Source organism: Pleurodeles waltl, chromosome 10 (genome assembly GCF_031143425.1).
Source record: "Pleurodeles waltl isolate 20211129_DDA chromosome 10, aPleWal1.hap1.20221129, whole genome shotgun sequence".
Taxonomy (NCBI): domain Eukaryota; kingdom Metazoa; phylum Chordata; class Amphibia; order Caudata; family Salamandridae; genus Pleurodeles; species Pleurodeles waltl.
The window spans coordinates 1045342107-1045357354 of NC_090449.1; positions in this window are offsets into that span (position 1 = coordinate 1045342107).

Sequence of the window (15248 nt, forward strand, 5' to 3'; positions counted from 1 at the left end):
GTGTACATCCGCAGGTTGGTCCAGGACTTCAGGATCCTATCTCTGTTGTTATACTGGGGCGCCACCCATGGGGACCCCTCTGTTGCTTCAGGTTACTTTAGTACCTCTTTTTCCGCCTAATACTAGGGTGAGGGTGGGTGGGCCAACAAATGACTCGATCTGTCCAGGCCACCGTGCCGCAAAGAAGAAGGCCGAGCCTTCTGGGGGGGGGGGGGCGCTTATAAGCCCCCCACTGGAGCGTGGCAGCCCAAACCGGAATGGCCACAATGTTGGCCCAACGTGCCTCCCCCAGGCGTTACTTCTGTCTACAAACCTCGCGAGACATGCAAGCGGAAGTAACTGGCCAGCAGGCTCACAACTAGTGCGGAGGGTCCAGCCCCCGGCATCCCGTCCCCTAAGGGGCCACGCTCCCCCCCATGTTGGGAGGGTGCTCTTCCAATAGCAATAGCTACACAGCTACACTAATGCACAGAACATGTACAGCAAGACCTATAGGACCTGGATACCCCCAGTCTGACCCGAGCCCCCAACAAGACCCAAATGAGGCACCAACAGAACTTACTGAGACTGTATGGAGTTAATGGAGTGATTTTTTTATTACAGACAAGTAAATCAACAGGTTTAAATGGTAAAGTGCACTCATGTTAAAGCATTCTTGTGTCAGATCCATGTGAAACAGTGCAAGAATTAAACATACAAGAGAAAATAAAACCATCACACGATTAACATTGAATGACGTGATCTCTGATCAACAACACCAGGGCCTTTCCGCAATCCCAAACGCCATTGGACTACACAGGTGAAATCACCTCCAAAGGCGGTCCACCTCACTCACAACCTGCCTGCGGGGCCGCAAATGGGTGGCCAGGAGCCTGTAGCGTGGTGCCCACCCCTAATGGTCTGTGCACCCTAGCCCCTAAGCCGGGGGGTATATCCTACGGTTGGCTCAGGACTGCTGGACCCTAGCCTCAGTGCCGTCCTGGGAAGTCTGCTTTGGAGGACCCCTCTGGTGAATAGGGGCGAGTTTATGATTCGAGATGCCCTGCCGAAGCGTAGGGTGGGGTGGGAGGTAAAAAACGCCCCCTGTCCACCTGCCAACATTGCAAAGCTCCACTCTAAAAAGGCATAAAAGCGGGAGAGGGTAACATTTATACCCCTCCCTTCATGGCAGCGGTGGGCGGAAGTGACGTGCACTCCTGGGGACACTTCAACTTGCCGTTACCCCCCACATCTCGCTAGGTGAGACGACCGGAAGCCGCCTAAGGCCAGCGCATCGCTGGATCCAGATAGTGCCCAGTCCACGGTGGTCCTGGGTTGTAACCCCCCCAGTCCCCAAGTGGGCGGAGGTTCTCTATACAAAGCATTGCAAGTTTCCCTCAATCACAAAAAAGGTACAGAAAGCAACAGAGCCAGTTTAATTCATATGCAGAATGTATAAAACACAACCCTAGCAATACAAGTGTTACTATAGCAAGCGCTATAGGACAGCAACCGCAAGCCAACAACACTGCAAGCTTCCCTCACACACCGGACAGGTACTGTGAGCAGTGCAAGCTTTCCTCTTACACAGAGCAGGTAAAACATGGCATCAAGAGTGTACATTGTCACACACAAACCAAAGAGGTAAAGCATGTCCTGTTGCCATTCAAGGCAGACACACAACATCCATGGTAAGCAGGAGCACAAGATGTGCCTTGCCCCCAAACAAGAGTACAGTGATTACGTAATTCTGCATTAAATCACAAAAACATGAATCTGTATCATGTTGTAAAGGGAGATCACAGGGATTACTTTACATCAGATTACAGGAGATTATTACACATGATTTAGGCCTCATTACTTCACTATCTTTTCCAGCTCTAATAGCAAAAAATCAGTTACAAATTGTCAAGCCATATCCTTTCTTACGTTAGTTTCAGGATTTGTTGGGTCTCACCATGGAGGAACATTTTACGTGAGATAATTTATCCTACATCAATTTATTGGAGGAAATTGTATTTATAACCTACCGGGCACTGAATTGCAGAATGATATTACTTGTTTTTTTGCTATCGTGTATATTATTATTTGAATGTTTTAGCCCCATTTAATTATGGAAGTAAAATTCCCAACTGAATGGGAATACTCTAATTTGTTTGCTATTTACTGGATTACCCTGTGCTAAGTGTCATTCCCACACCCTACACTAATTATACGAAATTGCTCAAACTAGTTTGCATTACAGTACAGAAAATATTGTGCATTACTTTATCCCGTATTAGATGAAGAAGATTATTTTATTTTACTTTGCCTTATTCAAATGACATAGCTTGATTGGATTACCTTACTTAGTTTCTCTGAAGTAGGATACCCCGTTTCACTTACCGGGCATACAATCACGCAAAATCACTATGTTTTATTTTTTTAACACATCATATTACAGAAAATGATTTTTAACTTTTTGCCTTGTAGTTGAATGCAGGAGTTTACTCTAATTACCTTACCCTGTTTTAAATTATAGAAAGTAATTTCCCATATTTATTTGCCCTGAATTAGATCACAGAAGTAAATCACTCCAATTACATTTCTCTGTTTTAATTTAAAGGAGATAACTTCAGTTATGCTATTCTGCACTGATTTAGAAACTGTCATTATTGCAATTATATTATACTGCAATTGAATTCAGAAAATTATTACTTTTATTTGCTCTATGTTGGACCACAGAATATTACTTTCTTCCATTTTGTAATACAGAGTATTAAATAACAGAAAATGCTTTCTCTGATTATCTTACTGTTCATAAAAGAGAACAAGGGGATTATTAAAAGTATTATATTCTGGACTGGATTACAGAATTAGATGACTTTCTTTACATTAGATTGTATGTGATTAAATTACTTTACTTTGCATTAAATTACAGATTGCTTGTTTACTTTATCCTATGTTATGTTACAATAGGAGATTGTTTCTTCAATTACTGTCCCCCACAATATATTAGGGAAGGTGAAAACTTTGATGCCTCTTCTCCTTTGTGGTTTAGAGGAGGATATGATTGTTTCCCTTAACCTGCATTCAATCATAGAAGGCATTTACTCTAATTACTTTAAACTATACTACATTAAGAAGAAGGCAACATATTTTTACAAGCATAGGATTACAGACTGTGATTACTCTTATTACAGTTACCTATGTTTGATTTGTAATAAGTACTCCCATTACTTATGTTGGATTACGAACAGAAGCATATTGCATGGCATCCTTAACACTGTAAAGGACTAGAGAATGCAATTATAATAACCATTTCCCCTGACATTAGATAACAGAAGATTTTAATGACCATTCACTGTAAATGAAATTACACAAGTAGGCAATCAATATTAATTTACCTCTCATTAGATCACCCAAGCAGATTGTTGTAGTTACTTTACCTTTATTGGTTTATGGAAGGAGATCTATGCAAGTACTTGGCTTTTTGTTAGATATTGAATAAGACTGATTTTATTATTTTACTGCACCTTGGGTTGCTGAATAATATACCTGTGATTATTACACTGTATTTGCATAAATCGATTACGCACATTCAGTTATTCTTTACTAATTTACAGAAGATTTCTTTGAATATTTTACCATGTATTTCCTTGCAACACTTTACAAACTTTGGGCCTGATTTAGATATTGGCGAATGGGTTACTCTGTTCCAACAATGACAGATATTCCGTCCGCCAAAATCTAAATCTCATTGTATTCTTTAGATTTAGATTTTGACAACAGGATATACTTCACTGTTGTGACGGAGTAACTTGTCCACCAATATCTAAATCGGGCCCTTTCACTGTCTGGATTATTTTACCATTAATGTCATTAAATAAGATAACTGGGTTTATATGGTACATTGTGATTATGTAATCCTTGCTCTGAAAATAAAACATCTGTTTGGCTGGCACTGGAATCCAGAAGAAAATTCATTCTTGTCTGCCTGGCTTTTAAAACATTGTGACTGACTAGTCTACTACCTTCTATAATAGCCTGAATGGTCAGTCATGGACACAGCTGTATCCACAGACTAAACACGCACTGAGCACAAGGATCTACTGACATTAGGGCTGCAGTGACCCAAGGCCCAGGCTTGACCGTGGTCCTCTAGACCCTAAATCATTATTAAACCAGGGCATCTAGGGTTCCATTTCCTTTCTCACATTAATATCCATGGCACCCGTGCTATGCAGCATCTCAACAAATATTCCTTCCACAAGGACAAACGCTGCCACACACATTTTCTGTAGCGCGAGTTAGATGGTTATATGCCATTAGAGCAGGGGTCTTCAAACTGAGGGGTGGGCCCCCCTAGGTGGGCCTCAAGTGGTCCCGGGGAGACGCCAGGCCCTGGCCAAAACAGGCATTATGCAGATAACACCTCTGCTTTTTTAAGCAGAAAATAATTGATTGCATTTTTAAAAAGGTAACAGAACTTAACTGCAATCTTTAAATAAGTCTAGACATAATTAAAGATTGCCAACTTAATAGAATAATTGTGAAAAATTCTGAGGGGGGGCTCAATGATTTTATTTTCCCCACTGGGGGGGGGGTGCGGCATTAAAACGTTTGAGAATCACTGAATTAGAGACATCATGCACAAAGCCCAGCTGTTTTTTTCAAAATGTTGGGCCTGATGAATAAAGATTTTGCTGTGACTTACTCTTGTGGTGTTTTTAAATTGTGACTGAGATTTGGCGGTGCAGACTGTTGTGATCAGTCTTGGTCAGTTTACTGAGTAGGTGCCGCTCAAGAGGATTTTCTACCCGAGCGGTAGCAAAATCAACTAGAATGGCCGCACGCTCTTGAGTACCAAATGGTGCCATTTGTGCAAATTTTTCAGCACTGCTCACAATACTGGTGCTAAATTGTAGCCCGAGCAGCATGACAAGCATATTTTCCATCCGTTGGTGGATTTTTATTCCAGCGAGGCTCCAGAAGTATGAGCTGGCGAGAGCGAATGGGATTTGGTGTCCCCTAGCATGATTTTCTAACATGGGCGGTCAGGTGGCTGCTTCTCATGTAGGTTTTCTACTGTACGAATAGATTTCCTACTCAGGCAGCAAGAAAAGCAACTCTAATGGTCAGTCACTCTTGTGTACCTCATGGTGTTGTTTGCGCTGATTTTTCATTTGTGCATATCGTCTGGCCATTAGCAGAAATCCATTGAATCTTCCAGGGTTTTTATGTAACTCAACGGAATTCAGCAGAAAAAAAGTGTGAAAGTTCCACCCACCCCTACTATTAATTGCCCTTTGCTGTTAAGACCTGGTTATTTGAGTAGTAGCAGTCCTTCCCAACCCCCCATTCAGTGCCTTGAGACCCTAGCGGGTGAGTAGCGTGCTTTACAAATGTTTGATTGATTGATTAATTGATTGTAAAGTTGTGCATCAATTCAGCCTCTGCTCCCAGTGGCAGTGATCCAAAATGGATGTTACCAGGGAGACAATGATGTTGAGTGACGTTACCTCCATGCTCAACCCTCCATTCCAGTCTTGGAATGAAAACGGACCGGGCTTATCAACAGAAATGAAGTGTTGACCTGTGAACATATTAGGATATGTTACGGGGTTGGGTGTTATCCAATGTTCACCATTTACAACGGCCTCTTGGCGTTACTTGAATGTCCATAGCCTAGTGCTGGGTTACCCCAAAAGGGAGCATGCTCCCGTGGTGGAGAAGTCCATGTGACCCTCAGACACAGGCCCTAATGCAGAGGTGTCTGAACCGGAGAACTTGGGTTTCTATTGGTCGTACTCCAAGGGCTTCCCCCCCTCCACCCATCTCCCTCAGCCCCCTGACTGTTAACTTCCGGTCACGGGTTTTTGCCATTGAAATCAATCTATCTATCTATCTATCTATCTATCTATCTATCTATCTATCTATCTATCTATCTATCTATCTATCTATCTATCTATCTATCTATCTATCTATCCATCCATCCATCCTCTTTATACCTCATTCCCACACGAGGTTGGGCACCAGAGGGTTTGAGGGAGAATTCCTCCTTAGGCAGCTAAAGGCGAGGCACTAGTACTCAATGATGCCACGATAGACTGAACTTGGCTGCCATCGCTGTAGTTTTCACCCTAGGTTTCCCGTGTTGCTTGCAATTGTTAGGCCTGGTTGTCTATGTCCGACCAAAGCTGTGCTCTGTGCTGGAAGTGTTAGGAATGCTCTAGGGAGGCAGAAATGCCCAGCAGCCATGACGTTTTCACTAGTTCCATCCTTCATCTGGAATATTATAACCATTAAAAGTTGGGTTTCTCTCACCATTAGCTCCTTCAGCAAAAATAAAAAATAAAATGTTTTTCAGACAACTAAAGGACTGTGATCTATTACCCTCTCACAACTTTCATTCCAAATATTCTGTGCTCTTTTGGGTCCAGTCTGAGCTTTAAAAATAATTCAGTGTAAGCATCACTGAGTGTGGACAAAAATGATGTCTTTACGAAAGGTCTGACGTCAACTCACCCAGTCCAGTATCCTTCCATTTAAAATGGTCTAGATCAGAGGTCTTCAAACTGGGGGGCAGGCCCCCCTAGGGGGGCCTGAAGTGATCCCAGGGAGGGCGCCAGACTCTGGCCAAAAGCAGCATTATACAGATGACAGGCCTCTGCTTTAAGCAGAAGCATGTTATTGCATTTTTAAAGAGGTAACAGTACTTAACTGCAATGTTTAAATAGGTCTAGACATATTTAAACATTGCCATCTTTATAAAATGATTGTGAAAATTTCTGTGGGGGGCCCAATGATTTTAATTTTTCAGCTGGGGGGGGGGGCGCAACATTAAAACGTTTGGAGACCACTGGTCTAGATCCATACTCTACATAGTTGAACTCTGACCCCTTGTCCATTTGAGCTTTGGAAACCTGCCTAAGTAACCACTGTCACTTAAATTCCACCTATGGATCTCCCTGTAGTTGTTGGATGTGTGTTATATCTCGGTGTTAACCTGTTTTTTTTAAAATCTGGGAGACTACTGCATTTTAATCCCGGCTTGTCACTTGACAAATGTTCTGATTTGGGAGGAAAACAATTTGTTCCTTTAGGCTCATTAGCATGCTGTGCTAAAATGGAGGTTGGTTGTTTATGGTCTAAACTCCTTTGCTAATTTAAAATTAGATTTCAGATTGAGTTTTGGTTAAAGAACCTCGCTTCCTGTTCATCTGTGAACTCCTGTTATGGCAGCATCATGGCAGCTGGACGACTTCCGGTGCTGCCCATAAACACCTCTGCACTTGTCCTAGTTGCCTGGACCCAGTCCCCAGGAGGCCTCACCAGACTTCCGCCAGGAACCAGATGCATTTCGTCTTTTGCTCTATATTTTGTTCCCTTTAATTAAGAAGGAAATTAAAACTGAAGTGAACAGGTAATTAAGATAACCTTCATTACTGATGTTTTGAAACAATTATAGATGCCTGCAGTGCGCGCGCGGCGCCAGACTCCTAATCAAATTTTAGATTTCGCAGACGTCCTGTCGAGGTTAACTGTTCTTCCTAAGCGAGTCACTCCGCGGTGCCAGAACATTCTGTGCCCGTCAGCATCCGTAAACAGCAGGGAGGGGAGGCGTGGCCCGGAATTCAATGAGCAGGAGGAAGGGGTGTGGCCTAATGCTGCACCCTGGATGGCTTCTAGCAGCTCCTAGACAAAGGGAATTATACCTATCCTCTAGATAGCGCTTCACACTGGTCTTTAGCCTGTTTATGAGCTATAACACTTTTGTCAGATAATGTGAATGAGGTACATGGAGTTAAAGTGATATGTCCAGAATCACACAATTGTGGTCAAATGGGGATTACAACCCAGATTTCTGTAGACTAACAATAGTGAATTATCCATTGGGTTACCAAGTCTACAGTCATAAGGAGGCAGTGATTACATTTAAAGGGGCCATCCTGTGAGTGATGTCACAATACATCTCAAAACTCCAGCTGACTTCATTAAACAAAGCAACATTCCAGAATGATTATGGCGAATGTTAGTGTTGCAGGATTGAGGAAGGACCTTGATATCGATTTGAAAATGAAATTGCATTTATTTAGTGCTTACTGCCCCTGACCAGACTTTGAAGCAAACCTTTTTTTAATTTTGACTGGATGGCCCCATTAAGAGGGAGTTGAAGGTTGAGTCTGGAGAATGGTAGATAACCAAGTTGGCAACAAATTATTTAAAAATCAGAATAGAAACTCTGCAATGCCTTGCTTAAGTGTGTTTCCCTGATCTTAGAAAGTCCTTTTCTTTTTAACTTCATGTGTTATCCTAGCAACCTATTCTTGCCCTGGTTTGATTCTAAAAGGTGATATAGATGGCTAAATGAATTTGTTGATTTCATTGAACGCGTAGTTTTGCTCCTTTAACATTATAGAAACACCAGGATTCTGTTTGCAGCTTTTGATGCATATTCTAGCCAGGATCTATGGATGAGACCCACACGACCTCAAGAATGCCAAGTGAGCGTCTTCAATTCAGTGGCCGTATCCAGATATCGCGCCATTATTCAGGCCATTGTGCATGCTGTCACGGGCGTACTGCTCCCTTTGCAATTGCCTGTTCCAGGCTCATTCCTTAAGTAGTGCGGTTCTCATCCACGGATCCTGGTTATGATTGTTACATATGGAGCAGCCTTAATCAAGAATAGTTTATACTGGATGCAGTGCTTAATTTGTGCTTGTTGTTTCCGGTGCTGAGCACCAGTACTTGTTTTTGAGGGCCGGGGCTTATTCTTCTGCCTCAAGCATTTGCTGCGAGCAAAAGACACATATGGGAAAGACGGAGGAAGGGGAAAACGAAAAAGCGTCACAAACGGAGAAAGCAGAAAGCTGCTAGAGTGAGCTGAAGGGACAGGGAGTGGCTTTAAATGGATTGAAGGGGCCCGAGATGGCTTCGGGATTACGCCGCCTCAGTATTCCGTGTTCGCACATTTAATTGCAGCAGCTGCATGTTTAAGAGGAGGGCTTTGGGCTCCTTTTTATTTACAAATTAATCACTGACTGGATGCCTACTTTAAATAGCGCAATTGGATAGTCCCTTTATCGGGCGATTTCTCCTTACTGGGAACCTACTGTGAAAACATTATTTGGGGTGCCAATTCCCTGTGTTACTACATATGTGATTATACACTGAGTGGTGATTTCGCATGCGTGTTTGTCCTTTTTCCATCAGGTGTCCTAATTATTTGTTGGTCCTGATGAGACCCCTCATCCCTTAGAGTGTCAAAACGGCATCAACTATATTTAAATGAACCTAATATTGTAACCCTTTGCAATTAATTGGGTTATATCTTTATGGACAATTGTGTAATTGAGGTCACTTTAGTCAAAAATGTAGGAAACCTGGTTTTGGAATGTACTGAATGTTTTTGATTTCTGAGCTACTTTTTTGGGGTTCTGGAATGCTTTGCACACCTTCTCTCACTTTTTCTCACTTTAGTGTTTAGATGTTTTTTATGTTTTGCTATATAAATATAATTGTTATTGAATCGTCAAAGGGGTTGGTCAAGAGTATGGTTGCCTTTCAGTCATCCTATAGTATATCACTAATGCGATTGTGCCATTTTTTAATTAAGTATACAGCAAATGTTTGTTAAGAACCATTGCTTCTAAAAAAAAAACTATTGAGCCACCCAATCAAGAAGTCTCTCAAGCATGTCTCAGGCCTGCCATTTGCATCCTCTAGTGCAGTTTAAGCTGCCAATTTGACTAGGCAAAATGACCCCTTTAACAAACCTAAAACTCCCTTTTTAATTCATATAAGTGGCCCCTAGTTTAAGCCACTTTTTCTAAATACAATGCTCCCTGCCACAGGGCAGGGAGCATTGTATTTAAAAAAGTGAACATGTAATTTAAGTTTTACAAGCATTGGTAGTGAAAAACTCACAAATTTGTATTTCCTGCTGTGAGTCGTAGCTCCCACATAGGACAACATTGGTTACCTTATTACATTTAATAAGTGATAACTTTAGTTTGGGAGCAGGTAGAAATGTCATGTTTAGTGTTTAAGGAATAGTCAGTTAAATTTCTCTTTAATGGTAAAGTCAGATTTAAGTCACATTTCTGAAAATGCCACTTTTAGAAATTTTGCATTTTCTTGTTCTGACCATTTTGTGCCTGCAGCCTGTTTCCTCGGTCACATCACTGGGTTTAGCTGGCAGTTGGCCTTTGTGTATTTCTCCCAGATGTCACACAATAGAGAGACTGGGTGTTGGCAGGATGGATCAGTCATGGCAGGACTGGGGGTGGGTGCGGGGCAGGGCTGTGTACACCCTGCTTGCACTTCAAAGACACTGTCTCAGCACACACACAAAGAACTTCAAACTAGGCTATTGTAACTGCAGTCAAACGGTGACAAGGGCAGAGAGGCATGACATTTCAGACACATCAGTGGGGAAGGGATGGAATCCAGAAGTTTCTTCCACTTCAAAGCTAGCATCAGGTATGAAAACTGAATGCTCAGACCCACTCTTCAGTTTATTTCTGGACCTGCTGAAGGACTCCCAAAGCAGTGCCCTGTGGCCTGCTGTGTGCTGCAGTGTTCTTCAGATGACTGCCCTGCTGCACTAAGGGGACTGCCCTGCTCCCTGAAGTCTAGCCTGTGTCTTTGTAGGTCTACCCTGCTGCCTGAAGCGAGGCCCTTTGCCCTCAGAGGACTGTCCTGCTCCTGGAGACCTGCTTTCCTGGTTGTACCTAAGTTTTCCAGAGTGACTCCAAAGGCCAGTTGGCTGGCCTCCTGATCTGAGCCACAGGGACAGAAAGCACTCCAGCCATATTGAACCTGCACCTGAATCCAGCCTGAGTAAGCCCCGACCCTCCAAGTGGTGCCCCTCCAGCCCTGGACCCTGGAGGCGATGCTAAAGGTGTCCAGACAGCCCACATCCAAAACATGAGACTGGAATAATTTCATGGAAAAAAGTCCTCTGAGAACCAAGAGGAGACAGGGACCGACCTGCTTGCCGATCTGCCTCGGGCTCATCAGTGCAAACAAAGAAATCTTCATTCTGACCTCGCCCAGCGGCTCCCAGACAATGATGTCTCCTCCTCAGACACTGCTGGCTACCTTGCCGCATGGAACGTCGCCTCCTCAGACATTTTTCTACAAATTTGTTTTCTAAGTCCGAAGGTAAGAGGAGACCGGGTCCAATCCTCTTCATGTATCTGAACCGCGCTCCATCGCAGTCGGCCATAACTTTTAAATCTTACCCTGGTCTTACTCAACTAGACACCTGTGGTTGGTGTTTTGATCTTTTAGGCAGTATTTTTTTACAAAAACCTTAACATTTAATAACTCTGGTTGTACTGATTGGATTTTTGTCATTTCACTGTCAAATAATGTATTAATATTTACTTTATTTTTCTGAAGTTCGTGTGGCATTTTTCCTGTGTTTTCACTTTATTAATGTTTGAGTGCTGCATACATACTGTACGCATTGCCTCTAAGTGAAGCCTGACTGCTTTTGTGCCGTGATACCAAAGGGTTAAGCGCAGTTTAATTTAGTGACAAATGGTGGTTCACCCTGACAAGGACTGTGTCTGTTGCTTCAAAAGGGCTCACACCTTCTCAACCTTTCTCACAGGGGAATATAAGGCTCAAATGCTTGTTTATAAAGACATAACACCTCTCTAAAGAATTCTTGTTTTCTAGTTGTTACCCTTTGATTGATTTTCAGGCCATAAGGTGAAAAGCGCCAAGAGACGTGGCTTGTGTATAGTGCCTACATACAAATGGTATGTGCACCTAAATCACAGAATCTCTCATGCAGGCAGAGGGGTTCTGAAAGAAGGGCACATAGTTACAAAAGTACTCAGCATCTCTCCTCATCTTCCTGTCTGCCCAAGAAGCTAACGACCTTGAGCGTTCTGCTAAATACCTTGAGTTGGCAAGAAAGGTACATCATGGATCATGATCGCAATAAAGAGAAGATGTCAGTCCGCGGAGTAATAAATATCAGTAAACACGCTCTAATTGAACGCTTTCACCATGTCGTGAACATTTATTGATGGATCAGCTTCAGTGGCAAAGTTACCTCCATAAACAAGAATGACCTATTGCATGCAGGCCTAAAAACTAGAACGCAAAGGTTCCTATCAGCAGAGCTATACTGCTGAGGTGGATAAATACAAACCCAGGAAATGCTTCTGCAGGCTTGGATTTGAGGCAACACACCACCCCGTCCTGCTTGTATGTTCATTGAAAACTCAAAGTGAACCATGCTTTTTCCATGGATGACCATAGATTGTAGCCTTATAGCCTTCCGTAGTGGGCTATTCCGTCCATTAAAGGTCCGCTTCAGCGTTAGAGTCTTGTGTTGAAGGTGAGGGTCTTTAATAAGGGTGTGGGCCTTTAATGACCAGTATAGCCCTGGTACGGAGGGATTTAAGGCTATTAGAACAGTCTTCCTCTAGAGGGCAGAGTGTTCTAAAAAAATTAAAAGAGGCCTCACGGAGCCCGAGGGGATTGAAATCCCCTCGGGTTCCATGAGGTCTATCCCCTTGTGCTCCATAAGGCCTATCTCCACAGGCTGCGTGAGGCCTCTGTTCACACATTGAAATGTTGGAGCTCCGGCTTCTACCAGCCAAAAGAAGCCCAGAGCATTCTATTGTCTTCAATGGAGCGCTCAACATCCCAATGTTCTAATGACTATGATTTCACCGAGTGATGACTGTGTCGACCCTATTCTTGAAAGAAAACATATTAATTCAACATTCTGACTATACCAGGGCAGCCTCCCGAACATTTACCCCAAAGAGATCTGGAACAGCATCTGTTAGTGGGTGGGCGGTCCAGAACTTCAGGGAGGACTGGGCCAAAGGCCTATGACATGGCTCCCCGCAGATGGGCTAGGTTCCAGATGATTTCGAGTGGTAGAGTTCATCTTGGCGACTTGGTCCAGCCCTGTACCACCGAGTTGAACTGTATTACATGCATTCACACCACGATATTTATGCCAATGCATCTCGGCGCTGTGCAACTTGGAATAGACTGTCCAGAAAGAACGCACAAACTCGGTTAAGAAAAGCATGAGGGCGGATCTCACTACAAAGTACACTGTGACACTCTAATCCAGCATTAAAAGGTGAATTAAGGAATGTCCTAGAAATATTATTAGAAATATAATGATCATTATTAATAACACACTTATCAGTGACAGCAAAGACATCCATTCTCAGTCAGGGATAGTGAAATCCTGAGGGAACCTCAAAGAGTCTACATTAGGGGATCAAAAATAGCCTTTCAGTAGGAAAATATCCCCTGATTCCCACATCCCCATGCCACAATATCCTTACTATGTTGTTTTGTTATGTTAGGTATGGCATGTAACATAACGTAACATAACAAAAAAATAACATAACAAAACAAATATCATAACATTAAACACTTAACATAACATTACATTACATGACATTATATTACATAGCATTACATTACTTACCTTTACATTACATTACTTAACATTACATTACATAAGATTAACATTAACATAACAGCGGCTTCACTACTTCAGCTGGGAGTTCCACCCAATCCAGTTAGGGATCCCTGGGATGTTGACATCTGGACATGACACCTGCATTGATGTTGACCTACTTGGGCCACAGATCCAACAGCTGCTAAAGCAAAGGTTTAAAGGAACGACAGTTCAAAACATACATTGCAAAAGAACCCTGACAATGAACTACCACAAGTCATCAAATGTGAAACGACCTTACCATAACAATGCAATTACCTTGATTTAAAAAACAAAAAAGCCAGCTAGCTGCAACGCCTCACACACAGGAGTATTCTTAAGGTAATTAAAGAGAACTCTAGCGGCGGCTCCTCCGCTATGGCGGAGGAACTTCACCCCCCCACCCCCCCTCAGCCAGCAGCTGCAAAACTTGAAAAATAAAACAATAATAAACCATGTTTACTATTGTTTTATTTTTCAAGGGAGCGGGGCCAGGGGGAATGACAGCCATGGAGGGGGATTGTTGTGCACTGTTGTCAGTGCGCATGTGTGTTTGGCTCGCCATCTCAGGATGACCAAACGCACATGCGCACTGAGCTCTTTCCAACCCAAGCTGTGTTGCTGGTTTGGAGACAGCAGGCCCACACTACCAGTCTGCCTGGAAGCACAAAGCCAGGGCACTCAGGCCAATCCTAATGCTGCTCTCATGCTGCCAGCAGCATGAAAGCAGTGTTAGGACTGGACGCAGGGCAGCTTTGGAGCCTGTTCCTGCAGTGAGTAGAGTCAGACCAGAGACACTTCAACAGCGATACACATGTGGCAAGTAAAGTTTTTTAAAAATTATTTCTATTTTTGTTGTCTTTGCCCCGAGAGCAGCCGCTCTTGGAAACCTCACCATCATATCTACCCTTGTGAAACATGGTCTCGGGAGTCAATACTCAAGAGTCAATAGGGCAGGAGCAGGAACTTCATCTTCTCATCATTGCACCGGCAGCAACTAGAAGGTTGTTGATGAGCAAAGGGCCACTCTTGTGGTGTCGTCTGTGTGAAGGGTACCCGGAGCATCCTGGTCAATCAGTATCCGTCATCTCCCTTTCTATAACAGCAGTGCTATCCATGGTGCTGATCATCATTTCCACCTGTCCGTGACTATTCTAAGCTGTGATCCACCCAATCGAGTCCCTCTGCTTCCTCAGGACCTATCCGTGTCCATCAACGCCCTGGACTTACTTGAATCCAGCCATCAGTCACAGCTCACCTTGGAGATGTCTGGATGGCTGATGTATCATCAACATTTCCATGGTGTAGGGAACTGTACTTGGGCTTCTCAGGCCCCATTCTGTGATCCATCACATAAGGCCCTACCATCATACAGAGCACCTTCTAAACACACAAATCACAATGCCTAGCATGCTCCTGGACACTGCTATTATAAAGCGCTTCTGGACCCCAGGGTGTATTAGAGCGCTTTATAGTCACTTAAAAAAACTACTATTTTACAGAGCAAACTGGATAGGATCTGATAAGAAGCAGAACACACCAATGGTAAGACGCACCCTCGGTGTGAACAGCCAATAGAATTACTGCTATGCCAAAAGGAGGCTGAGCAGGTGAGTTCTAGTTGGTTCCTGATGACAGCCATGTTGGTTGAGTTTGGAGTTATGTGCATAAGGAGTTCAGCTGGTAGTCGCCGTGCGTGAAACTAGCTGGTTTTGGGTTAGACAGAGATTTTATTACTAAGAGCCTTGAGATCTCTTGTAACAGAGGGTAGACTTTTCAGACAGGGTGGTCTCTT